This window comes from Benincasa hispida, chromosome 4, assembly GCF_009727055.1.
Source record: "Benincasa hispida cultivar B227 chromosome 4, ASM972705v1, whole genome shotgun sequence".
Classification (NCBI taxonomy): domain Eukaryota; kingdom Viridiplantae; phylum Streptophyta; class Magnoliopsida; order Cucurbitales; family Cucurbitaceae; genus Benincasa; species Benincasa hispida.
In genome coordinates, this window is record NC_052352.1 from 60,001,527 (window position 1) to 60,028,644 (window position 27,118).

At 32.8% G+C, this 27,118-nt stretch overlaps 2 non-coding genes across 2 annotated transcripts; both read left to right on the forward strand.

The window, feature by feature from the left end:
- Positions 1-10,078: 10,078 nt before the first annotated feature.
- Positions 10,079-10,162, forward strand: TRNAL-UAA. Its single transcript has one exon. It is a non-coding gene; the product is annotated as a tRNA-Leu (tRNA).
- Positions 10,163-18,897: 8,735 nt separating this feature from the next.
- On the forward strand, positions 18,898-18,981 carry TRNAL-CAA. The gene has a single exon. It is a non-coding gene; the product is annotated as a tRNA-Leu (tRNA).
- Positions 18,982-27,118: the final 8,137 nt, after the last annotated feature.

Below are 27,118 nucleotides of genomic sequence, written 5' to 3' on the forward strand. Positions count from 1 at the left end.
TCATAATTCTAGGTAAATGTGATTAATCCAATTATGTTTGTGATTCAGGCTTATACAATTCATCCATCAATGAAATCTCATTCCGATTACACTAATATTCATTACGATTTGATAAATGTTTTCCTCAGGTGAAACATAAGTCATTAATAGTAATCTAAAAAGTGTGCTCCATTTGATTACCTTAGTTGTTGTTTACTCATGTTTCATAATCGTAATGAACTGTGGGGCCCACCTCCAAATCTGTAATCAAAACTACAATTTAATTGAGAAATTGATGGTGTTCAATTTGATTGTGTTTGAAAATTACGTGGGATCCGCTACCTTTATCGTTATCGTTACTAATACTATTATTGTAACAATATGAGAATTATGAACCTATTACATTTACTGCTATATTTACCATCATGGTCAAACAGTAATAGTAAAGATAACGGTAACAGTAAATGGGACAAAGTCATAATTCTTAATAAATGCAATCAAAAGCAATCTAATTCCGTTTGCGATTTAGGCCCGTTATAGTTGATCTATCAATGTATAAATAGTAATTTAATGTGCAAATTAAATGAAATAAGTGTTATTAATTGTGCTAATTAATTAAATAAATGTTATTCAATTAATTAATTGTAGAAAAGGGAAATAGGAAAATGATTAGGAAAAGGGTTTGGCCCTTCTCTATATAAAGACCTTCCTATGGCCCCTTTGAGATACACTGACAATACACAATATACAAGTGTTATTATGCAAAATTTTTCTTAACCCACAAAGAGATTTCTCTCTACTTTCCAAAACCCCTCCTCTCCTTCTCTCAATAGTTGGATACCACCTATCCCTCTATTAGGATCCTAGAGAATAACAAGGTTACTCTCGTGGTAGTATTCGAGATTGTTTAAGAAATCGTTTGTGATCAAAATTGTTGGAATTTCAAGGGGATTGCTCCTGAAGCTTGGTAATCAACAAAAGTAAGAATGGTTCTAATCTTTTTCTCAAATCATGTTAGTTTACATATTTATATTCTGATTTAGTATAATGAGTTTGTTTATGTAAAAATCGAATTGTGGGATGCAAGGATCTTACACAAATGCTTCCGTTGCGGGATCCAATCCCTTCATTGGTATCAGAACTAATTTCTTGCATCTTCATTCTTCGTATTTTTCAAAACAAAATCAGCTTAGAGGTCGGTTTAATATTATGTATTTGGAATGTTTGAATGTCGGTTTGCAAAATTGGATATTTTTTATTTTGACACTAGATTACTTTTAATTTGATTAAATTGTGAAGACACGTTGTATTTTTTGGGCAATTTAATTCTTGCTTTGAGTCTGTAAGTCCCTATCGACTGAAAGAGCAACTGTTGCTGAGGAGATTGGGAATAAAATGAGGTGTTCGGGACAAGTTTGGAGCTGAAAACGTGCAGAACATGAGCGTTCTACCGCTCAGCATCGCGACGCTACTATCGCAACGTTGCAATGCTGAAAGGCAAACACAACGTGTAGTAGTCGCAACATTGCATAGCTCCGAGTGTTGACGAAAAGCAGAAGTGCACGTGAGACCATCTGGCTGGAGCAGTTTACCCTAATTTTGTTTATATTTTTTAAATTATTTTTAATTAATTAAATTATTATAATATTTATATTAATCTAATCAATTATTTTTGCATTAGAGTGTCAAAATCGGTCCAATTTTTGCTGTTTAATTTAACTATACATTGGATGTATGTTTAAATTAATTTTAAATTCATATTACATATTGTATGTCATATAAATTCAAAAATACTCACCTAAGGATAAACATGTACATGCATCATAATTAAATATAAGGGTTATATTTTATAGATGTATGCTTAAATTAGCGTGCTCATGCATCATGATATAAGTGTTATATTAGTGATGTATGATCAACCTAAGCATGTTCATGCATCATACTATAGATTAAAATTGTTATAATAAATAGTGGAATGATGTATGTGAATCCTTGTTTTTCATGAATGATTTATATGAGTGTTATATTTATCAAGTGAAAATTGAATTTGCATTGAGCATGATATTACTTAAATAAATATAATTGATGTATTTAATCGATGTCTTTAGATGCAAATCTATAGGTTTTAATAAATTATTAAAATATAAGTGTTATAGTTTTAATGAGATGAGTTTGAAATCTATAATCAAGAGTTGCATGTAAACATAGGTCCAAATTAATTTTAAATAGTTTAAAATTAATCACCATAGACTTATGTTATTTCTAATGGGATTAAGAATATGTTAATCTTTTTAATTTGTTTTAGTAGGATTAAAATGAATTTAATTAAAATATTAAATTTATAAAATAATTGCCCATAAGGGACCTTTGTCTAAGGAAGCTTCTATCTAGGAGAGGGTATTTAAGCTGACGGAAACGGAACATCTCCACCCGAGAACTGACCTAGAAGGTGAATTGAGAAAATATTTTATAAGCATGCAATAAATGATTGATTTTATTAAATGAGTTTAATAAATGGAATCAAATATTGTTAAATTATTCAATATAAATGTTATATTAAGCAAACTAAAAGGACTATAGATAAATTCATTAGCAAGGTTTGAACTAAGTATAATAAAAGCCTAAAAATATTTGAATACTTTAGTGGGAGGATATTGGTATATGTAATATATCAAATTTCAGGTCTCGCATCCCTAAGAGTTCACACTGTGAGATTCATGCTCGGTTTCGTGTCGCCCTGGGCGCGGCCTCTCTTCGGAAAGTGTTTTCATGGGTCAATAACAAGGTGAATGGGGAAAGTGTTCATAGTAGTAGAAAAGGGACATGTGTCAACGTATATTATGGTCTCCTCCATTAGGTTGCACCGTAAAATTCCTATGGTCCACCTGCGTGTCGTCTTTGAGCGACCATCCCTTCGGAGGGCTTGATCATAGGGGTTGGAACAACGCAAACTCCAACAATGGATAGGGTTTCTTGGGTTAATCTTCAATAGTTATCTTTCCCTTCGGTAGCCTGTTGAAGCGTACCTATGGGATCCAGAAATGGGAGGGTCACACTTGTGGGAGGAATTAAGTTAGTTAATAAATCATTGAATGAAACAACGGTAGCTAAAACTATAGAAATAAGAGTTATTCTGGTGTCAGTGATTGGCTGAGATTGTTTCAATTCAGGGGAGTCGATCACCCTTTGTGGCTGTTGCTCTAAACCTTTGAAGTATCGTTGCAAAAACGAAAATCAATAGTTTAATTAGGGTTATATGATTTCATATATTTTTTGCTAAATTGATTGGATCATTAAGTAATGGGTTATGACAAATATAACTAATATGGTCAATTGATTGTTGTATGTTTCAGTATGTCTTCCACAATCATATCTTTGCTTGAAAATGAGAAATTAACCGGTGAAAGCTATGTGACGTGGAAATCTAACTTGAATACGATTCTAGTTATTGATGATCTGTGGTTTGTCTTAACAAAGGAATATCCTCCAATCCCCACTCGAAATGCATCCTAAGCGTTGAAGGATACTTATGATTGTTGGACGAAGGCCAATGATAAGGCTCAAGTCTACATCTTGGCAAGTCTGTCTGATGTTTTTACCAAGAAGCATGAGGCCATGATGTCTACACGTCAGATCATGGAGTCCTTCCAAGAGATGTTTGGACAACCATCCACTCAGATTCGACACGAGACCCTCAAGTACATTTACAATGTGCACATGAAAAAAAAGTCAATCAGTAAGAGAACATGTCCTTGGCCTAATGGTTCAGTTCAATGTTGCCGAAATGAACGGTGTGGTCACCGACAAGCAGATCAAGTGTAATTTATTTTAGAATCTCTTTCAAAGAGTTTTCTTCAATTCCACAGCAATGCGGTTATGAACAAAAAACAATACAATCTGACTACCTTTTTAAATGAGTTACAGACTTTGATTCTCTTATGAAAGGTGAGAGACCAATAGAAAGAGAGGCAAATGTTACCCATTCCAAAAAGTTCCATAAGGGTTTATCCTCTGGAACTAAGTTTGTTCCTTCTAGCTCTGGTTCTAAGAAGATCCATAGAAAAAAAGGAGGGAAAGGGAAGACTCTCGTTGCTGGGAAAGGCAGGGGCAAAGCTGAAGCTGATAAGGAAAAATGCTTCCATTATAATGTGGATGATCACTGGAAATGCAATTGCCTAAAGTACCTTGTTGAGAAGAAGAAAGAGAAAGAAGGTAAATATGATTTACTTGTTCTAAAAACTTGTTTAGTGGAAAACGACCATGATTCTTGGATACTTGATTCAGAAGCCACTAATCATGTTTGTTTGTTTGTTTTTTTTTTTTTTTTACAGGGAATTAGTTCCTTCCAGCAGCTCGGAGAGGGTGAAATGACGCTCAAGGTTTCAGCTCGTGCAGTGGGAGCTGCTAAGTTGTTTTTTGGAAGTTGATTTTTGTTTTTAGAAAATTTATACATTGTTCCCTAGATGGGGAGGAACCTTGTTTCTATTTCCTGTTTAATTGAACAATCGTACTTTGTTTCTTTGAATTCAAATGTAGCGTTCATTATGAAAAACGATGTGATTATTTGTTCAGCTAAACTAGAAGACAACTTACATGTGTTATGACCAACTGAATCAAAAGTACTTTTAAATCATGAGATGTTTAAAACTGCAAATACTCAAACAAACAGGCAAAGAATTTCTCCAAGTAACAATGATACCTATCTTCGGCATTTGAGATTAGGCAACATAAATCTTGATAAGATTGGGAGATTGGTAAGAATGGACTTGTAAGCAAGTTAGAAGATGATTCATTACCTTCATGTGAATCCTATCTCGAAGGAAAAATGATTAAAAGTGCTTTAAGTGGAAAAGGTTATAGAGACAACGAGTCCTTAGAGCTCATACATTCGAATCTTTGTTGTCCAATTAATGTAAAGGTCAGAGAATGGTACGAATACTTCATCTCTTTCATAGATGATTATTCAAGGTATGGTTACTTATACCTAATGGAACATAAGTCTGAAGTTTTTGAAAAGTTCAAAAAGTATAAGGCTGAAGTTAAAAACCTATTAGGTAAAATAATTAAAATACTCCGATATGATCGGGGTGGAGAGTACATGGGTTTAGAATTCCTGGACTATATGATAGAATATGGAATTCAATCTCAACTCTCAGTACCTGGTACACCTCGGTAGAACGGTGTATCAAAAAGGAGAAATATAACCTTATTAGATATGGTTCATTCTATGATGAGTTATGCTCAATTTCCTAACTCGTTTTGGGGGTACGCAGTAGAGACTGCAGTTCACATCTAGAATTTCTGGACTATCTGATTGAAGAATGTTTCCTCGAAGAGTGTTTTTGAAATACCTTTCGAGTTATGGAGAGGGCGTAAACCGAGTTTACGTTACTTCAAAATCTGACATTGTCTTGTACATGTATTAGTGACAAATCTCAAGAAGTTGGAACCTCGTTCAAGATTATGCCAATTTGTTGGTTACTTTAAGGAAACAAGAGGTGGTCTGTTCTATGACCCTCAAGAAAATAAAGAGTTTGTACAACAAATGCTACATTTTTAGAGGAATACCACATGAGAGATCATAAACCACGAAGGAAAATGGTATTAAGTGAAACTACTGAAGAATCAACAAGGGTTGTCGATGCAATTGGTCCTTCATCAGAAGTTAATGAAGAAGCCAACACTTTAGGTCAGTCTCATCCTTCTCAATCGTTGAGAGTCCATCGACGCAGTGGAAGGGTCGTGATGCAACCTGATCGCTACTTAGGTTTAACTGAAACTCAGGTTGTCATTCTAGATGATGGTGTTGAGGATCCATTATCCTATAAACAGGCAATAAATGACGTAGATAAGGACCAATAGGTCAAAGCCATGAACCATGAAATGGAGTCTATGTACTCTAATTTAGTATGGGATCTTATAGATCCACCTGAAGGGGTGAAACCCATAGAGTGCAAATGGATTTATAAAAGAAAGAGAGATGTAGCTGGAAAGGTACAGACCTTTAAAGTTAGACTTGTAGTAAAGGGTTATACTCAGAGGGAAGGGGTTAACTATGAAGAAACTTTTTTCCCTGTTGCTATGCTTAAGTTTATAAGAATTCTCTTGTCCATAGCCACATATTATGACTATGAGATATGGCAAATGGATGTCAAGACTGCTTTTCTAAGTGACAATCTTGAAGATAATATCTTTATGTCTCAGCCCCAAAGGTTCATAGCCCAAGGTCAGAAGCAAGAAGTTTGCAAGTTGAACCAATCCATTTATGGATTGAAACAGACATCCAAATCTTGAAATATTAGAATTGGTACAACGATCAAATCTTTTGGTTTTGATTAAAACGTTGATGAACCTTGTATCTACAAGAAAGTCATTAACGATAAAGTAGCTTTTCTAGTACTTTAGGTAGACGATATCCCACTCATAAGGAATGATGTAGGGTACCTTACTAACATTAAGGAACAGTATCCTAAAACACCTCAAGAAGTTAAGGACATGAGATGTATTCCATATGCCTCAATTGTGGGCAGCTTAATATATGTTATATTCTACATTAGGTCAAACATTTTTCATGTAGTGGGAATAGTCAGTAGGTACCAGTCTAATCTAGTGTTAGACTACTAGACTGCGGTTAAAAGCATCCTCAAGTATCTTAGGAGAATGATGGACTATAAGCTGGTGTATGGAGCCAAGGATTTGATCCTTACAGGATACACTGACTCTAATTTTCAAACTGACAAGGATTCTAGGAAATCCATGTCAGGATCAGTGTTTACCCTAAACAGAGGAGTTGTAGTGTGGCATAGCATTAAACAAGGATGTATTACAGATTCCACTATGGAAGTTGAGTATGTAGTTGCTTGTGAAGCAACAAATGAAACAATATGGCTCAAGAAGTTCCTAAGTGATTTGGAAGTGGTTCCAAATATGGATTTACCCATCACCTTATACTGTGACAACAACGTTGCAATAGCCATTACTGATTCATTTATGAAGGCTCTCTCTTGGGTAAATGTTTGAGGGTCAATTAGAAAGTCTAGGTCTATGAGACATGTACATTGTATAATCTAGGGCAAGTGGAAAATGTGTAATGAGTTTATGGATGCCCTAGTTTATTGTCTTTATTTACAATAATCCTGCCTTTTAGATTCTGATATTATGTACAACCCATTGACTAAAGTTTTAGTTCAAGTGGGAGTTTGTGGGGTTTTATGCCTTAAAACTCGCAAATAGTAAATGTTATTAATTAACCGTCATCAATAAAGAGTTATAGATGTTAATTCAATAAATGTTATTGTTTGTGTTGTTTGTTTGTTTTGTCTTAATAATCTTAAATCCAATAAACTAACATCCAAGACTGTCTTATGAGTCTTGAACTGTATGTGGAGACATATAGGAATCAATGTTCAAGATACAATCTAAAGGGTCTATAGTATAAGAATAAAGTTGGGTACCTTATCCTTGTAACACTATGGATATGACCCACTTTATATTTGATACAAACGCAATGATCCAACGTGTTCGTATAATTAACACGCGAGTGGGGGTATCCTATGTAATGAGTTTGCATAAGACTGAATCGCATAATAGTAACCATTAGATGTAACACTGTTAACTAGTTAGGTTCTTATTTCAATAGGATGACCTAGGAAACTTAGTCTTAATCTTGGGTATATTATGGGCTTCTATTCTCGAGGGATTGTCTTTTGATTTGTATGAGAGAGGATGGCTAGTTCGCTGACCTAATATGTCAACCATTTTGGGGACAAGACCGAGTGGGAAGCTGGGAACATAATAATACAAGATGGAATTCGCTCCTTCTTGCCTTAAGGGTAAGTAGATGAGTGTTCCCTTAAATGGTGCCTTTGGAATTTGAATAAAAAGCCCTACCCTCTCATTGGCCAGAGAGGGATTTTTGTTTATTGGTTGGACCATAAACAGGTTGTTCATTAGAGAAGCATTGATACTTAAGAAGTTAGAGGTAACCCAAGGTAAAACGGTAATTTGACTCAGTTGAAGTTAGAACACTCGTGAAGGACTAGCTTGCTGTTATTGATCTATATGCGTGGACACAAAAATATATCTGTAGTGAGAAAAGTGCAATTGTGAGTCTTTAGTGGAGTGTACCCAAAGTTAATGAATATTGATTAACTTGGTTAATGAGTTTAGCCAATTAATCTCATATCATTGGAGCTTCTGATCTATAGGTCCACCCAGATCCCATTGTTAGCTCACTAGAGGATATTTAAGAGGATGATTTGAATTGTTCAAATTAATTTGAGGAAACTATATATTTATGTGATTAATATATAATTGATTATTGATATGATCTATAATTCAAATTAAATTGGAAAGTAATATTTTAATAAAATTCAATTAACTAATCAAGTGAATTAGATTCACAAAGAATTAATTAATAGAGAGGTATTTCACATATACATACTATGTTTATGATAATTAAATGTATATACATTAAATTAGATTTAATGTATAAATAGTTATTTAATTAAGGTGAAAATTAAATTAAATAAGTATTATTTAATTGTGCTAATTCATTAAATAAGTTTTATTCAATTAATTGGGCTAATTAATTAAATAAGCATTAATTAATTAATTAATTAATTGTGGAAAAGGGAAATAGGAAAAGGATTAGAAAAAGAGATTGATCCTTCTCCATATAAAGATCTTTTTATGGCCCATTCGGGATATACTAACAATACACAACACACATGTATTATTGTGTAAAATTTTTCCTAAGTCACAAAGAGAATCCTCTCTACCCTTCAAAACCCTTTTCTCCTCCTCCTCTCCCAATAGTTGGATACCATCTATCCCTCTATTGGAATCCTAGAGAATAACGAGGTTACTCTCGTGGTAATGTTCAAAATTGTTCAAGAAATCGTTCATGATCAAGATCGTAGGACGAGTTATTTGTTGGAACTTCAAGAGGATTGTTCATGAAGCTTGGGAATCTACAAAAGTAGGAATGGTTCTAATCTTTTCCTCAAAGCATGAGAATTTACATGTTTATATTTTGTTTTAGTATAATGGATTTTTTTATGTAAAAATCGAATTGCGAGATGCAAGGCGTTCTCACACAAATGCTTTCATTGCTGGATTTGATCCCTTCAAAGGATATGTGATATCTCTTCCCTTTCATCTCTGTGTTTTCTTAGTAGAAACTTGTTATTAGTCTATTGTTTATCTTGTTGTTTCCATCAGACTGCATATTTAAAGTTCTATATAAAAAAAAAAATAGAGACACAATGCGTTCACACACTTCTACTTCGGGAATTCATTTCCTTCAATCTTATGAGAGATTGCTACAATTTAAAGAGGAAAAATCAATAAAAAAAAAAAAGAGAGAGAGAGAGAGAGAAAGAACATAAGGAAAAACAACCAGGAGCTTCCATAGTTGAAGACTCATACTTCTATTTCAATGTTGTAGCTTCTATAAATGACAAGGCCAACCAAGTAAGTCCCCTAGAAAAGCATGAATGGGTCTTAGATTTTGGATATACCTATCATATGTCCTTTCCATATTTGTTCTCAGATATCATAAAATCTAATCTCTTATTTCCTTCCAATAAAGAAATTAGGATAATTATAATAAAGAAATAAAATAAAAGAAAAGTGAAAAGGAAATTGTAGAAAATTGAAAGTGGATGACAATTTTTTTCTTTGAAATTTCCTCTCACAATTACATACCATCAAAACTGTCAAAAGCCACTGTTTATAGGCAATTTGACAAGTAGGATGGAATTACTTGGATACTAAGGATGGGTACTTATAAGACACATAGATTATATGCACTGAGACAAATAGAACAATAGGAGATAAACCATTTGTATTTTTTAGGACGCATGGGGAAAGACATTTCTTGTAAGACACTAAGCATGACCATCTATTTACTTATAATATATAGATTTGTAAAAAAAAAATGAAAAAAAAAAAGCGAACCAAATTAGCGTTAATCTTAAGTTTAATATGAATACTTAAAGCGGATGTAAGTTTTAATGGTAGTACTAACTATTTATTTTTAATATAAGCTAAAGAATACTAAAATAATTGTTTTAACAATAAATTTAATAACCAAATTGTCAGGATGGCCGAGTGGTCTAAGACGCCAGACTTAAGTTCTGGTCTTCGAGAGAGGGTGTGGGTTCAAATCCCACTTCTGACAATCAAATATTATATAAATAAATTTGAAACGATTAATTATCTGATAAATGACTTTTAGACTTCAATTTGGATTGTCTTCTTCAAGTTTATAATAGAAAATAAGTACCAAAGGCAATAACTTTTAAAAAAATGAGATTTAGAAATAAGTTATTTTGAGATAGTCAACATATAACACTTTGGATCACATATTTTTCAAGTTACTATCTCTCTTAATCACATATTACTTAACATACCATCGTCCCAAACTAAACAAGAAGAGCATGCTTGTTAAGATAGTGAAAAAATTAGGAAAATATTGGAAGCAAGAAGAGCATGGTTGTTAAGATAGTGAGTTGAACCCGAAAAATCCAGGTGAAGGAAGAAGAAGAAGAAAAATATTCACCTATATGTGTAAAGTTAACACAAATATTCACCAGAATAACGAAAGAGAGAGAAATGAAAAATGGTGTAAAGTTAACACAAAAATGACATGGATTTTGTAACAAAGAATGGGAGTTAGATTCACACGTACATTTGGGTGAATCCCCTCAAGGGATTGGGCATAATCAGACTATATGGAGCCCATAATTGATTTTGATTGCAGACTATTGTTAAACACTAGTGAAACGTGATTGCATGACTCCCACAATTAGGAACTTTCATTCCTGGATTATGTTTACCCCTAAGTTAATAGGTTCTACATATCACTACTATATTAAAAGGGGTAATATGGAGATAATCTTGCTCTTCCCATTTTATACTTCATTTTTTGTTAAATGCCATTATACCCTTTCCATTAATTATGTATGCCTTTTCTCCTCTTTGTTTTCTTTTTTTTTTCTTTTTTTTTTTTTTTTGGAAAGATTTTTGTTTTCAACAAATAGCCTTCTAGGAAGAGGTATCATATGAGTGGAGAAGAGAGAAAAACAATATGAAGAGGGGAGAGAGAAGAAAGTGAAAAAGTAACTTAAGTATAAATTATATTATACCCCTTTATAATAAAAAATAGTTTTATTTGTACCCCAGAGTTTTTGTTGATATTTTTAACTTTTCTTCCCAATTTTATACTTTTCAGAAAAATATAATAATTAAATTTTTTTTTATCACTTTGTACTGTGAATGAGTAATTTAGTTTTAACTTCACATAATAATTAAATATTTTTTAAATAAATAATAATCACACCTTTTTATATGTCATGGGATGTTATTAGTGTATCTTTTACATAAAAACTAAAATTTAAATAGATACATCACTTACAAAATAGTACACAACCCTTCACATAATAACTAAATATTTTTTAAAGAATAAATACAACTTTTCCTATTTTCTTTAGCCTCATCTCCATTTTAAGAATGTCATGATAGAAAGAATTATAGAATGATAATTGAAGTTTTCATTAATCGTAAAGAAAATATTGGATCATGACAAAGTGAAGTCTAGATAATCCATAAACTTATTTTTTTCGACGAAAACGTATGAATCACTACAAGAAATAATTGATATGATAGTGATGAAAAAGACTATAAAACACCTTTTATAGCATTTTTCAAATGTTTTGACAGCCCATGTTATTAAAAGTCTGAGACTTTTTATAGTGTTTTTGTAGAGCTATATTGGATGCTATAATAAACTATGAAGGTATAGCTTATTTACTTTGCTATAAAAACATTTAATAGCGCCTTTTATTAAAGCTATAGTATGTTTATATAGCTAAAATAATATGCTATCTTTAATTTAAAATAGCACTTTTTTAACATTATAATATAGTATTTATAGCTTTAATCTTATGCTATAGTAAGGTTATTTAGTCTTTTCTAATAGCTATAATTACTATAATAATCTTTTGATAGCACTTTTTTTTCATTATATAAATTTTGTTATAGCTTTGCTCATGGCTATAAAAGATACAAATTTTTTTTCTCAACAAGAGTAATTTTGTAAGAAAATTCTTATAAATAGAAAAATTCCAAAAATATTTACACTTTATAACAAAAAGTTCCAAAAGTGATTTGTACTTTAGATATTGTTTTATATTTAAAAATGCACCTAATTTGTATATCATTTTTTATATTTGTGTTAAAAATAAACTCCTAACTAGAGCTCAACCCGCACATATTAAATTCTTTATAACACATTAAATACCATGACTTTCATTCATAATTGAATTTTTTATAAATTAGTTAACATTACAAAAAAAAACAATGTAATCATTTCCTAGAACAAACTATATAGATGACACAAAATAAAATAATATATTTTTCATGTTTATTTTTGCAAGTACATAAAATATTTTGCAAGCCTTCATTGTTCACTTGTAATTCCTAAGATTTTCTTGATCTGCCAATGGACATTTCTTTTAAAGGTTGATTTGTACCTTTTGATGGACACCTATTAAATAAAAAAATATAGACATATATTAAATAAACAAACATAACAAAAGAAACCTATTGAATTAATAGCACAAGTCATTTAAAAATCCACTGACATCAAATCAAAACACGAAATTACATAGTTGAACATCTCAGACTTATAAACCCAACACATTTTTATTAACACCTAAAACTCCAACAAAATGTAAATGTTAAAATGCTCATGTTAATTTTTCCACAAAACACATGCGCCATTGCTCCAAGCATATTGTAAAACTCCTAATCGAGTATGCCATCGCTCATTTTTAACAATCTTATACAGTTTTATTATCTATACAGTAACAACTTCAAACAATTATTACCGATAAAATCTTGCATCTCTACTTTTTACCATTCAAGCACAAGGCCAAATCTAAGTTGTTTCTGCTTCCATCATAGTCTTGAACTTGGTTTTTATCAATTTGTATTCCCCTTCTTTCATTTAGAGGCCAACTAATTATGCCCCTATGCTTCCCTTCACAACAAGATTCAACTTCCCACTGCCATATTGATGGCCGCAAAAGAAACAACATTATATATACAAATCAAATGATTCACATCACAAAACTAAAAAAAATATACCTAATAAATCTCATCATAAATGAAAACCAAAGCAAACATTGATAAAAAGATAATAATAATAGCCAGATCAAAGCTTATAAGAGTGCTAAAAAAACAGAAATAGCAGCAAAAAGCAAATCAAAATCTTGATTGAACCCAAGGTAAGGAATCTCTAAACAAAAGCAAATTGAAAGAGGATTGTACCTTAAGAAGCGAAGAAAATGAATAAAAGAAGGAAAAATGAAAGAGACAGTGAGGGAATCGACAATCTTTCCAATCACGTTCTCATAGAAAATAAGTAAACAAATAAAGAATTCAAAATAAAATTGGTAAACTCAAAGTATTAAACAATTCTTATGGACGAGTTGTTGGCATGTCATGTAACCTTCTTGAATTGTTGGCATGTCATGCCATTCAAAATAAAATCGATCTGTAATAAAATAAGTCGTAAATGACATTTTCCTTCTTGTGTATCAAATTTCTAGTCTTTAACAATATCATGTTGCATGTCATGTAGTATTTTTATTGCTTAATACACAAAACATGATCAAAGAATCAATTTAAGATACTAATTAACGGAATTAGTGAAAGAAAGAATCAAACTACAACATCAAAAAAGAAATGACATAAAATAAATCAGATTATTGTTTACCTGAGGAGCATGAGCATTTCTTGAGAAAAGCTTAAATTTAAGATGGAAAAAAAAAAGGACTAGCACTAGCAATGCACATCAGTGGTCACTACTGAAATAACAAGACAACCACCACATTAGAAAAAAAGGTGCCACCATGTCTGCACATCAAATGGATTCACTACTCCAAACAAATCAACATAATTACAACAGTTCAATATGCAACTTAAAACATAGACTGTTTGGTTAGAGGGAAAAGAGGGTGGGAATGGGAATGGGAATGGACTTATAAAGCCCATGTTTGGTTGGTGGGCTTTGTTTATTTATCTTAGAAAAGACAATTCCCAGATATATTTTAACCACATAAGTAAAGGAATTACATACCCATTGAGAAGTGTAGGTTTTCACTCACCATTTTCTTCCTTCCAGCAGCTTAGTGTTGCCTTCCATTGTATAATAAAAAAGCTGCACAAATTAATTATTTAAAATCAATTAAGGCAAGTTTTTTTAATTAGTTATATGCTTTATAATTGTACAAAATTTTGAAAGTGATCACACAATTTAAACAAAAATAACATTTACTTGGGTGATCTAATAATATTTCCATGCAACACCAAATACATATATTACTTATTTTCAGGAAAAGTTGATAACATTTCCTCCCAAACATTGTTTTTCTATGCACAACCAAATATAGTCATTCTTGATTTCCAGTAATTTTATTCCCAGATATATAATTTCCAGGCATCCTTAATTTATGGGCATTGAGAAAACCTTAATCCAAACGGCCCATAAAGAACAAAAGTTTGAATGAGACAGGCAAAGAAGTTCTTGCTCTTTAGAAGCAAAGCCTTCAACAACCACATTGATATGTGTGGCTAGAAAAAGATGGATTAGACCAACATTATTAGCTCTCAACCCTGGAAACTGCAAAAAATACTTGGAATGAGAACCAAACCATTTACAAACACCTTCATAAATACTCATATAAATGATTCAATTACTTGTATACATACGAGAAAGGAAATATGGTTTTGGATCGAGGACCTTTTTATACATCGGATAGAAGCAAAAAATCATTTAAGGGGGATTCAATAAGAGACAGGAGAACATCAAAACTAACAGAAATTTACATGCATAGTACCAACATGTGCATTGTGTATCATTATGAAGAGAAAAGTTGGATTCTGAAACAAAAATGTCACATTCAAATGCTACTGGTACAACCCTAACCCTTATTACGTCTAATTGATTGTTATTCTCAATGATTGCAGTACAACGAAGTTGAATAAAACCTACCTTAGGGTGGACGTTGAGGTACAAACCACTTGCTTTGCAAACTGAAAAGAGAAACAAATGGGTGTCAATTTAAAGAAAAGAGATCAATGAGGTTGAAAAAAAATAAACTGGTAGGTGATAAATAGAGCAAATGCAAAGCATTGAATAGAAATTGAACAATACCCATAAACAAGTTTTGGAATGCCTAGTATACATCAACTAATGTCCTGTCTAAAGCATACCGGAAAGAGATCAACTGTATTTCTGAATTAGTCTAAGAATAGAACAGAAAATTAAAGATCTAATGCTTGAAACCAAGTGCAAGTTCTAGAGAAAAAAAATATTGGAGCACAATAATAAGAAAAACTGAAAGGCAGTAAACCACTCAACACAACAATAAACCACTCAGCACAAGTTTCTATATAAATGGCAACATGAGTATCAACATAGTGGCTAAACCTAACAAGCCCAGATGCAAAGTTGCAAGCACGATCAAACACTTCTCTATAAGTCTAACTCATATCAGCCTAAGTTGAGCTTTTCAAACTTTCTACAACCGCTAGAAGTGACAAATTCTTTGGAAATCAAATTTCTTGTTCCAATAAATCTATCATGCGGCGGCCCAATCTCAGTATCTTCATTTGCCAATTGAAATGGAACACGAATAAAACACAGAAAATCACACGAATAAAACGCAGAAAATCAGGGGAAACAAGTGAAGAAAACACGACATATGGAAACACTTTCATGATTAATAAGAGAAAACAGAGGACGTTGAATAGTACTTGGTTTTGAAATTATAAGAAACGGTAAAAGATCATGAACATAGTTTAAAGTTACTAAACCCTAAACAATATCAACATAGCAAACTCTAGTATCAATCATAAACTGAGCATGTTAGAACATCATTGTCACATCACAACTCTGATTTTTGAGTAAATGATCTACAAGCTCAATACAATACAAAGAAATACTCAATCCACAACTTCATCGATCAAAATATAAAGGAACTCAATAATGAAATTACAAAGCAAGTGAACCTCGAAACACAGGTAAACAAGAGGTGATGGAGGTGGTGTGCTTCTATAGCAATGAGAAACTGTGAAAACAAACGGAGAATGAAGGCATACCTGAAAGATTATTGTAATTGAAAGGTGACAAGGAAGATGGATTACACTGACTTTAGAAAATGAATATCAACGCCGGAAGAAGCTTCTTTGGTGTTTGTTGGAGGCTGGTAGCCATGATATCATACAGAGAGCCTGAAAGGACTCACGGACCTCCTCGCGTGAGTTGTGTAGGAAATGCCAAAGAAAATTAGATCAGAAACGTTGATGTTGAAGAATCGAATCAATGGTGATATGAATTCATTCCATTGCCATATTGCGTTGGCTCCAAAATCCATGGAGGAGGTGCAATTAGGTTTCGTCTCTCTTCTGAATTTTAGCACCCAAAAGTGGACAATCGCACCGCTGCCAAGATTGGTGGTGATGGCTGCTCTAAAAAAGAAGTAGCAGAAACAGGAGTCCATTGTGGGTTCAGTTGCAACTTTAACGTTCTCATATCGATGATGAAGGTTGGGTTCTAGGAGAAGAAGAATGTGCTTCAAGTTCTGAAAGTTGGGATTTGAGAGAATTAATGGTTAAGATTTGAGAGAAGGAAGAAAAGAAATGAAGGATTTTGCGCACTGGAGAATGGGTTGAGGCTAGTGGCGTCAGGCAGATAATTCCCAAATTTTGAGAATTCATTTTTAATCATTTTCCGCTTTTTTTGGGTGACATTTCATAGCCTATTTTCAAAAAAGCTATGTCCAAAAGCTATAACGAGTTAAATTTGTCGTGGTGAATGTTATTTTCATATTTAAATTTTGATTTATCGTTATATTTGATGGAAATATTTAGGTTATTCTCAAATTTAAAATTTGATTTTATAGGAAATTTAGTTTAATTTTCTTTATTTTTTAAATTTCTTTTATAAAGAAACGGGTGAGATAAATTACAAGAAACAAAAATAAAACAAGAATTATTCGGTAGATAAGAAATGTGAGTGGGTTTGTTGAATGAGAAAGGGGAAAAGAACGGATGTGAAACTAAAGGAAAAGGTTCAGAAGGGAGTGTTATTAACAATGACTATTATTTTGGATTTAGAAATATAGTAGTTGAATTCAATCAAAGGGCGGTAGCACTTTTAAATTTTCAATTTGTAAGAAATAATATAAACTGTATTCCTTTTCCACCATATCAAGATTTACATATTTGTGTTATTCTAAAATTTAAATGTTGAGTATATAGTTTTTGTTAGCACTTGAAATTTTATATCATTATTATTTTATTAGTTTGAATTAGATCCTTGATTAGATTTCTATAGTTTCAACTTTATCAAAATCTTAGATATCTTATTTATTTGTTTGAACAATATATTTTAACAGTTTTTCATGTATTTGAATTTAACATGTTTATTCATTGTGTTAGGAGAATTACCCATGAAAACTATCACAATGAGCAACAAAATCAAATTTTATAGATTCAAAATATCTAAAACAAAGGTATTAGTATCATATATATCTCTAACCTTGAACTACACAAGCATGTTTACAAAACCAACATTCATCAAAGATATTATTCTTGAGTTAGTTGATGATTTATATTATTATTCCATCACCTTTTAATTTCTTATAACAAATTCACAATTTATATTACTCTCATCAAAAGTATATTGATTCAAAATTTATGTGACCATAAAAATTTATGTTCTAAGTATTCCAAAGATCCTCAAACACATATAACTCATTTTTATATTTATTGTGAATTAACATATATATATATATAGTTTTGACTATTAACTATTTTACTATTTTTAATTTTTATGTCAGATATTTATTACTTAAACTTAATAAGATTTATATTAATTTGTTATTGAAATTTCACCGACAACATTCATGCTCTAAAGATCTTTAGCAATGTATATTGCACGTATTTTATAGTTACCGTAATTAAATAGTGAAACATAACAACCTTAGATAACATAGAAAGTAGATTGATGCCCATGATTTGCATGGATTACCTCTTAGGAATCCACGAAAGAAAAAGCACATAACAATCACTGCATCTTAAAAAAAAACCTATGATAAATAACAATAACCAAACTTTGAAAATCGAACAACACCCAATATCATCTACTATACTATAAAGAAAAAGCATAAGGAAAAATAGCCGGAGCTTCCAATGCTCTAGCTTCTACAAATGACAAGACCAACCAAATAAGTCTTCTAGAAAAGCATGATTGAGTTATAGATTTTTGATATACCTATCATATGTCTTTTCTGTATTTGTTCTCAGATATCATAAAATCTAATCTCTTATTTCCTTCAAATAAAGAAATTATGATAAATATAATAGCAAAATAAACGAAAAGAAAATTGAAAAGGAAATTGTAGAAAATTGAAAGTGGATGTCAAATTAAGCATTTTCTTTGAAATTTCCTCTCACAATTACATACCATAAAAAACTGTCAAAAGCCAATGTTTATAGATAATTTAGTAAGTAGGAGGTGAAATTACTTGAATACTAAGGATGTGTACTCATAAGACACATAGATTATATGCCCTGAGACAAATAGAACAATAGGAGATAAACCATTTGTATTTTTTAGGACGCATGGGGAAAGACATTTCTTGGAAGACACTAAGCAAGAACATCTATTTACTTATAATATATAGATTTGTAAAAAAAAAAAAAACCAAATTAGCGTTAATCTTAAGTTTAATATGAATACTTAAAGCAGATGTAAGTTTTAATGGTAGTACTAACAATTTATTTTTAATATAAGTAAAAGAATACTAAAATAATTATATTAACAATAAATTTTGTAAACAAATTGTCAGGATGGCCGAGTGGTCTAAGGCGCCAGACTCAAGTTCTGGTCTTCGAGAGAGGGCGTGGGTTCAAATCCCACTTCTGACATTCACATTTTTTCAATAAATAAATATGAAACCATTTATTATCAAATAAAGTGATTTACTTAGAAATAAGTTATTTTGAGATAGTCAACATATTACATTTAAGCAAATAACAAAAGTGAGAATTAAAGTAAACTATCGCATTGGATCACATATTTTTTAAGTTACTATCTCTTTTAATCACATATTACTTAACATACTATCGTCCCAAACTCCAATCCCATGTTTTCTACTTACTACATAACAAAATTAGAAATCATATATAATTTCTTTTATTAAGCACATGTTAGTTCCATAAACCATATATGATTCCCTTCATTTTAAAAGAAACCACATTATTAAATAGAGCAAGGGAAAAATCTAAACATTATTTATAAGGTAAAATATGTGAAAAGATTAGGAAAATATTGGAAGCAAGAAGAGCATACTTGTCAAAATAATGAGTTGAACCCGAGAAATCCAAGTGAAGGAAGAAGAAGAAGAAAAATATTCACCTAGAATAGCAAAAGAGAAAGAAATGAAAAATGGTGTAAAGTTAACACAAAAATGGCAGGAATTTTGTAACAAAGAATGGGAGTTAGATTCACACCTACATTTGGGTGAATCCCATCAAGGGATTGGGCGTAATCAGACTATATGGAGCCCATAATTGATTTTGATTGCATACTATTGATAAACACTAGTTGGAACATGATTGCATGAGTCCCACAATTAAGAACTTTCATTCCTGGATTATGTTTACCCCTAAGTTAATATGTCCTACATATCTCTACTATATTAAAAGGGGTAATATGGAGAGAATCTTGCTCTTCCCATTTTATACTTCATTTTTTGTTAAATGCCATTATACCCTTCCCATTAATTATATGTGCCTTTTCTCCTATAATTTTTAAAATTTATTTTTTATTTTTTATTATTTTTTTGTTTTCAACAAATAGCCTTCTAGGAAGAGGTATCATATGAGTGGAGAAGAGAGGAAAACAATATTAAGAGGGGAGAGAATTAACTATAAATTATATTCCCCTTTATAATTAAAAATAGTTTTATTTGTACCCCGCAAAGTTTTTATTGATATTTTTAACTTTTTTCCCAACTTTTATACATTCAGAAAAATATAATAATTAAAAAAATTGTATCACTTTGTGCTGTGAATAAGTAATTTAATTTTAACTTCACATAATAACTAAATATCTTTTAAATAAATAATAATCACATATTTTCATATGTCATGGGATCTTCTTAGTGTATCCCTTTGAAGGAACTCTTATTCAAGAGAACCAGTGAGCGGAAGCAAGATCTTTCCAAACACATTGTGAAAGAATAAACACATTCACAAACATACAAGAACAGTTATGCATTATAGAGAAAAATTACAGCATGCCTTCTTACTAAAACAAAAGGAATTGAGAGACATACCTTTGAAAAACCCTTCTTCTGGAAATCTCTCGCTCTTGTGAGATTGTACAACAATATCTCGCTCTCGTGAGCAATCGTCCAACAATATCTCGCTCTCGTGAGCAATCGTCTAGCAACCCTCGCTACACGAACTATCTGATCCTCGAACAAACAACCCTTGACACTACCACTCGGCAACCTTGGTATTCTCGAAGTGAGAATCTGGAGGTGTGGGCTCTATGTGAATTTGGTAGAGGGAAGGAGGAAGTATACGATCGAACTACACGATCAAGTAAGTTGGAGAAAGATTTTGTTTATCGTATAGACAGTGGGTACTTGATCGTTTAGTATATTTTCGCTTTCATGAGCATCGTTTGAAATCTCTCGCTCTTGTGAGATTGTACAACAAGTCTAGTCAATCGTCTAACATCGTCTAGTAATCTCTCACTCTCGTGAGCAATCATCTAGCCAATCGTCTAATAATCTCTCGCTCAATTGTTTAGTCTCTTGCTCGATCGTTTAGTCTCTTGTGAGGACTATCGTATAGTCTCTCATGAGCGATCGATTAGTAAATCAATAATGGAGCGATCGTTCAATAAAATGAAAACACTTTTCATTTTATTCTTTAGTTATTGAAAACTGAAATTAACCTCCCACTTGCATGGTTAATTGGAGAAAAGAATAACCAACTAAAACAATTATCTTATAATTGTTTTTATTATAAATAAATATAATAACTAACTTATCATATTATATTTATAACCTATAGTTTTAATATCACATCATCTATAATATTTAAAACATAATTCTTTTCTCTTTTATTTAATATAAATCATATTTATATCAATTCCTCCAATAAATGTATCTAATGAAGGAACTCTTATCAAAGAGTACCTCCGAGCGGAAGTAAGATCGTTCTAAACTCATTGTGACAGAATTACCGCATTCACAATCAAATAGACTAGTTATGCAATATATAACAAATTACAGGCATGCTTTGAAACTTTAAACAACAAGAGAACAAAATACATACCAGAACCCTTCTTCGCCTCAAATCTCGTTCTCGTCCAAGGACTGCTCCTCTCGCTCTCGCTGAGATCGTCGCAATCGTCCACCAAATCGTCTACCTACGAACGAACTCCTCACAAACTTGGCAGCAAGGAAGAAACCACCACTTGGAACCCTCGGTATTCTCGGTGTGAAAATACAGAAGGTGTGGGCTCTGTTGGATTTGGTAGAGGGAAGGAGGAAGAGATGATCGGATATCACAACCAAGTAAGTGGGAGAATATCGGGTGCCTACTGTATAGACGATGCTTGATCGTTTAAGTAAAGGTACACGATTGTTAAGTAAAAGGGGCACGATCGTATAAACGATCATTTAGTAAATGCTCGGGCGTGCGATCGTGTAGGAAAAAGCTAGATGATTGTTTAGTAAAACCTATGCGATCGTTTAGTAAACCGTGTGCGTGTATACGATCGTTTAGAAACTTTGAGCTATCATGTAGGCTCTCAGTTTGCTATGCGATAGGTAGTATACACCACTCGTGAGCGAATTGTTTGATTCATTGCAAAATGAAAACATTTTTTTTTTTATCCTTCAGTTACGAAAACTGAAAGAAACCTCCCACTATCTCATTCGGTTACCGAGAAAAATCCGAACAACAATATCCTATAATTGTCAAAATTAAATAATAAATATAATCATATTATATTTATTAACCTATGGTTTAATATCATATCAAATGCAACATATGAACCATATTCTTTTCTCCTCCACTAGATATAAATCATATTTATATCCATTTCCTCCAATTAATGTATCTCATACATCATGTCAACTATATCATATATAATTGACACGTTCAATCATATCATATATAATCGAACTCCCTCTTGTCAATTTGAAACTTTAAACTGACCCAAAAACTGATTCTCAACTTGAATCCATTGAGCTACCAAGGGGACCTTATGAACCTATGGCTCAAAGCTCTAATGATATGTGAATAACTGACTAAACTCTTTAGCCACGAGATCCACCATTCGTTAATTGCTAGGCATTCTACTAAAGACCGACAACTGCAGTCTTCTCACCACAGATATATTTCTATGTCCATAGGATATAACCAATCAACAGTACGATAACCCTCCACAGATGCTCGTAAGTACAGCTGGGCCAATTTACCGTTTTGCCCCTGTAGTTACATTTAACTTCTTAAGTACCACTGATCTCTCTAATGAACAATACAACATGTCCTACTATGTGTGGACACCTCTCGGGCCATGAGAAAATGTGTGGCGCCACATCGTTCAAGCTCCGGAATCAACCCTTAAGGGAGCAATCTATCTACTTACCTCTGCTTTGGGGAAAAAGTGAATTCCATCTTGTGTAACTGAGTTCCCAGCTCCCAAATCAGACGAATCCCCAAAGTGGTAGGTTTGAGTCGGCGATCTGGCCACTCGTACCCATGCAAATAAAAAAAAACCGCCTTCAAAGACAGAAGTTCCCAACTTACTCAGGATTGAGGTCATGTTATCTATGGTTATCCTAGTGAAGTGAAGTCTCTGTCATGAACGACGTTATATAACGAGACTATAACACTTCGTGATCCAGTCTTATACAAACTTCTTTGTATAGGATGCCCCTGCTCACATGTCTCCACATGAATGGTCAGGATTAGACCATTTATAGCAATTCACAACACTTATAACTATTCTGCAAAGCGGGCCACATCCGTAGCATTACCAGGATAAGGTTTCCCTCCTATATCCATATACTACAAACCATTTTGGTTATCACTTAAGACATGATCCACCTGTATATCTCTACATACATGCTTAAGTTACAAATGACAATTAGGGATCTTAGTTTATTGGTTTGTGGTAAAGCAATTAAAAACATCCAATATTTATAGACAAAAGTGAAGAAAATATCATATATTATTACATCACAATTGTTTGTTCAAAACTGTGTTTACAAACTACAGGACCCAACGAGAGTTTAGGGCATCATCCCCAATATCTAATACATCAAATCAATTATATCACATAATTGAACCAATTTAATTTTATCATATATAATCAAATTCCCTTTTGTTAATTTGAACACTTCAAACTAACCCACAAACTGATTCTCAACATGAATCCATTGAGTTACCAAGGGGACCTTATGGACTTGTAGCTTGAAGCTCCAACGGTATGCGAATAACTGACTAAACTCTTTAATCACGAAATCCACCATTCGTTAACTATTGGACACTCCACTAAAGATCGACAGGTGCACTCTTTTCACTACAGATATATTTCTATGTCCATTGGATATAACCAATCAACAGTATGATAACCCTTCACAGATCGTTCGTAAGTACAGCTGGGCCAATTTACCGTTTTACCCCTATAGTTACATTTAACTCCTTAAGTACCACTAATTCCTCTAATGAACAATACATCATAGTCCTATTATGAGTGAACACTTCTCGGGTCATGAGAAAGTGTGTGCGCCACATCATTCAAGTTCTGGAATCAGCCCTTAAGGAAGCAATCTATCTAGTTACCCCTGCTTCAGAGAAGGAATGAACTCCATCTTGTGTAGCTGAGTTCCCAGCTTCCCAATTAGATGAATCCCCAAAGTGGTAGGTTTGAGTCTGTAATCTGGCCACTCACACCCATGCAAATCAAAGAACCGCCCTTATAGGCAGGAGTTCCCAACTCACTTAGGATTAAAGTCATGTTGCCTATGGTCATCCTAGTGAAATGAAAGTCGCTGTCATGAACGGTGTTATATAACGAGACTAAACATTTTATGGTCCGATCTTATACAAACTCCTTTGTATAGGATACCCCCGCTTGCATGTCTCCACATGAATGATCAGGATCAGACCACCTGTAGCACTTTATAATACTTGTAACATCTACAAAGCGAGCCGTATCCGTAGTGTCACTAGGATAAGGTTTCCCTCCTTTATCCATATACCACATGCCATTTAGGTTATCACTTAAGGCATGATCCACTTGTATGTCTCCATATACATGTTAAGTTACAACGATAACCAAGGATCTTAGTTTATTGGTTTATCGTTAATGCAATTAAAATATCCCATATTTCATAGACAACAATGAAGAAAATATCTCATATTATTACATTACAAGTGTTTGTTCATAGAGGCGTTTACAAACTACAAGACCCTACAAGATTTAGGGCATCAACCCCAACACCCTTTATATAAAAACTAAAATTCAAATAGACACATCCCTTACAAAATAGTACACAACCTTTCACATAATAACTAAATATTTTTTAAAGAATAAATACAAGTTCTCCTCTTTTCTTTGGCATTATCTCCATTTTAAGAATGTCATGATAGAAAGAATTGTATAATGATAATTGAAGTTTTCATTAATCGTGAAGAAAATATTGGATCATGACGAAGTGAAATCTAGGTAATCCATAAACTTATTTTTTTTTCGACGAAAAGGTATGAATCACTACAAGAAATAATGGATATGATAGCTGATGAAAAAGGCTATAAAAGATCTTTTATAGCCTTTTTCAAAGGTCTTGACAACCCATGTCATTAAAAGTCTGAGAATTTTTGTAGCGTTTTTATATAGCTATAATAAAGTATGAAGGTATAGCTTATTTCCTTTGCTATAAAAACATTTAATATCGCCTTTTATTAAAGCTATAGTATGTTAATATAGCTAAAATAATATGCTATCTTTAACTTATAATAGCACATTTTTTAACATTATAATATAGTATTTATAGCTTTAATCTTATGGTTCAGTAAGGTTATTTAGTCTTTTCTAATAGTTATAATTACTATAATAATCTTTTGATAGCATTTTTGTTCACTATATAAATTTTGTTATAGCTTTGCTCATGGCTATAAAAGGTACACTTTTTTTTCTCAACAAGAGTAGTTTTGTAGGAAAATTCTTATAAATAGAAAAATTCAAAAAATATTTACACTTTATAAAAAAAAGATCCCAAAGTGGTTTGTACTCTAGAATTTTTTGTTATAATGTATAAATATTTTTAGATATTTTTTTATATTTAAAAAGGCCCCTAATTTGTATATCAGTTTTTATATTTGTGTTAAAACTAAACTCCTAACTGGAGCTCAACCCGTACATATTAAATACTTCATAACACATTAAATACCATGACTTTCATTCATAATTGAAATTTTTATAAATCTATTAAACACAGACTGATATGGTTTTAGTTTTGGCAAAATCAAGCAAACAAAAGCCTAACTATTACAATCAGCTTCAAACCGTCTTTAAACCGCTCAAACCGCTCCAAACCGGACCCAAGCACCTTGAACCGGACTGGATGAGTTTGAACCGGACCAGCCAAAAACACTTTCAGGCTGAACTGGATTGGACCTTGAGAAAATCGGTCGAATTGGCTGCTCTCGATCTAATCTCAAAGTCTTGCTAAGGCTGATCGTGTAGCGCTGAAGGAAATCGTCTAGCTCCATCGCCTTATGTTGTGAAGTGGTACACGATCGCTTAGTGTTTGCCTTAACTAAATAACCGTTTAGCTCCATCACATAGAACTACATGATCGCTTAACTCTATCGTATAGAACTACACAATCCCTCAACTCCATCGCTTAGCTCTATCGTATAGAACTAAACAATCATTTAACACCATCGCATACCGTTTCATGTCATCGTTTAGTATCTACCGTAGCTAAACGATCGCTTAGCTCCATCGTATAGAAGATCATCGCGTCGCTTAGCATTTCATCTACATGATCGCTTAGCTTCGCATCTAAACGATCGCTCAGCGCTATCGCATAGCACTTCATCGCATCACTTAGCGTGCATTGTAGCTAAACGGTCGTGTAGTACCATCATATAGTAAATTCAACGTTCATTTAGTTCCCACGCAAAGCTAAACGATCGCTTAGTGCTATTGTATAGCAAATGGAACGCATCGTTTAGGTCCCGCAGGTACACGATCGTCTAGCGTTGGTTGGGGTTGATGCCCTAAAGTCTCGTGTTCTGTAGTTTGTAAACAGTTTGTAGGAATGCTTGTGTTGTATAATACATGATATTTACTTCACATCTTGTTTTTTTACTCAGTTGCATGTTTTATTTACTTTACAACAAACCAATAAACATAAAATCCTTGGTTATCTTTATGTAACTCAAGCATGTATGTAGTGACATACAAGTGGATCATGTCTTGAGTGATAACCAAAATGGTCTGTAGTATATGGATATGGGATGGAAACCTTATCCTGGTAATGGTACGGATGCGACCCGCTTTGTAGAATGGTCACAAATGTTATGACTTGTCACAGATGATCTGATCTTGATCATTCGTGTTGGGGACATGCGAGCGGTGGCGTCCTATACAAAGAGTTTGTATAATACCTGATCACGAAGTGTTAACGTCTCGTTATATAACACCGTTCATGACAGAGACTTCACTTCACTAGGATGACCATAGGTAACATGACCTCAATCCTGAGTGAGTTGGGAACTCCTGCCATTGAGGGCGGTCCTTTGACTTGTATGAGTGCGAGCGGCCAGGTCGCCGATTCAAACCTACCATTTTGGGGATTTGTCTGATTTGGGAGCTGGGAACTCAGCTACACAAGATAAAATTCACTCCTTCCCCGAGGCAGGGACAAGTAGATAGATAGCTCCCTTAAGGGCTGATTCCAGGGCTTGAATAATGTAACTACATGGGACTATGTTGTATTGTTCATTAGAGGAATCAGTGGTACTT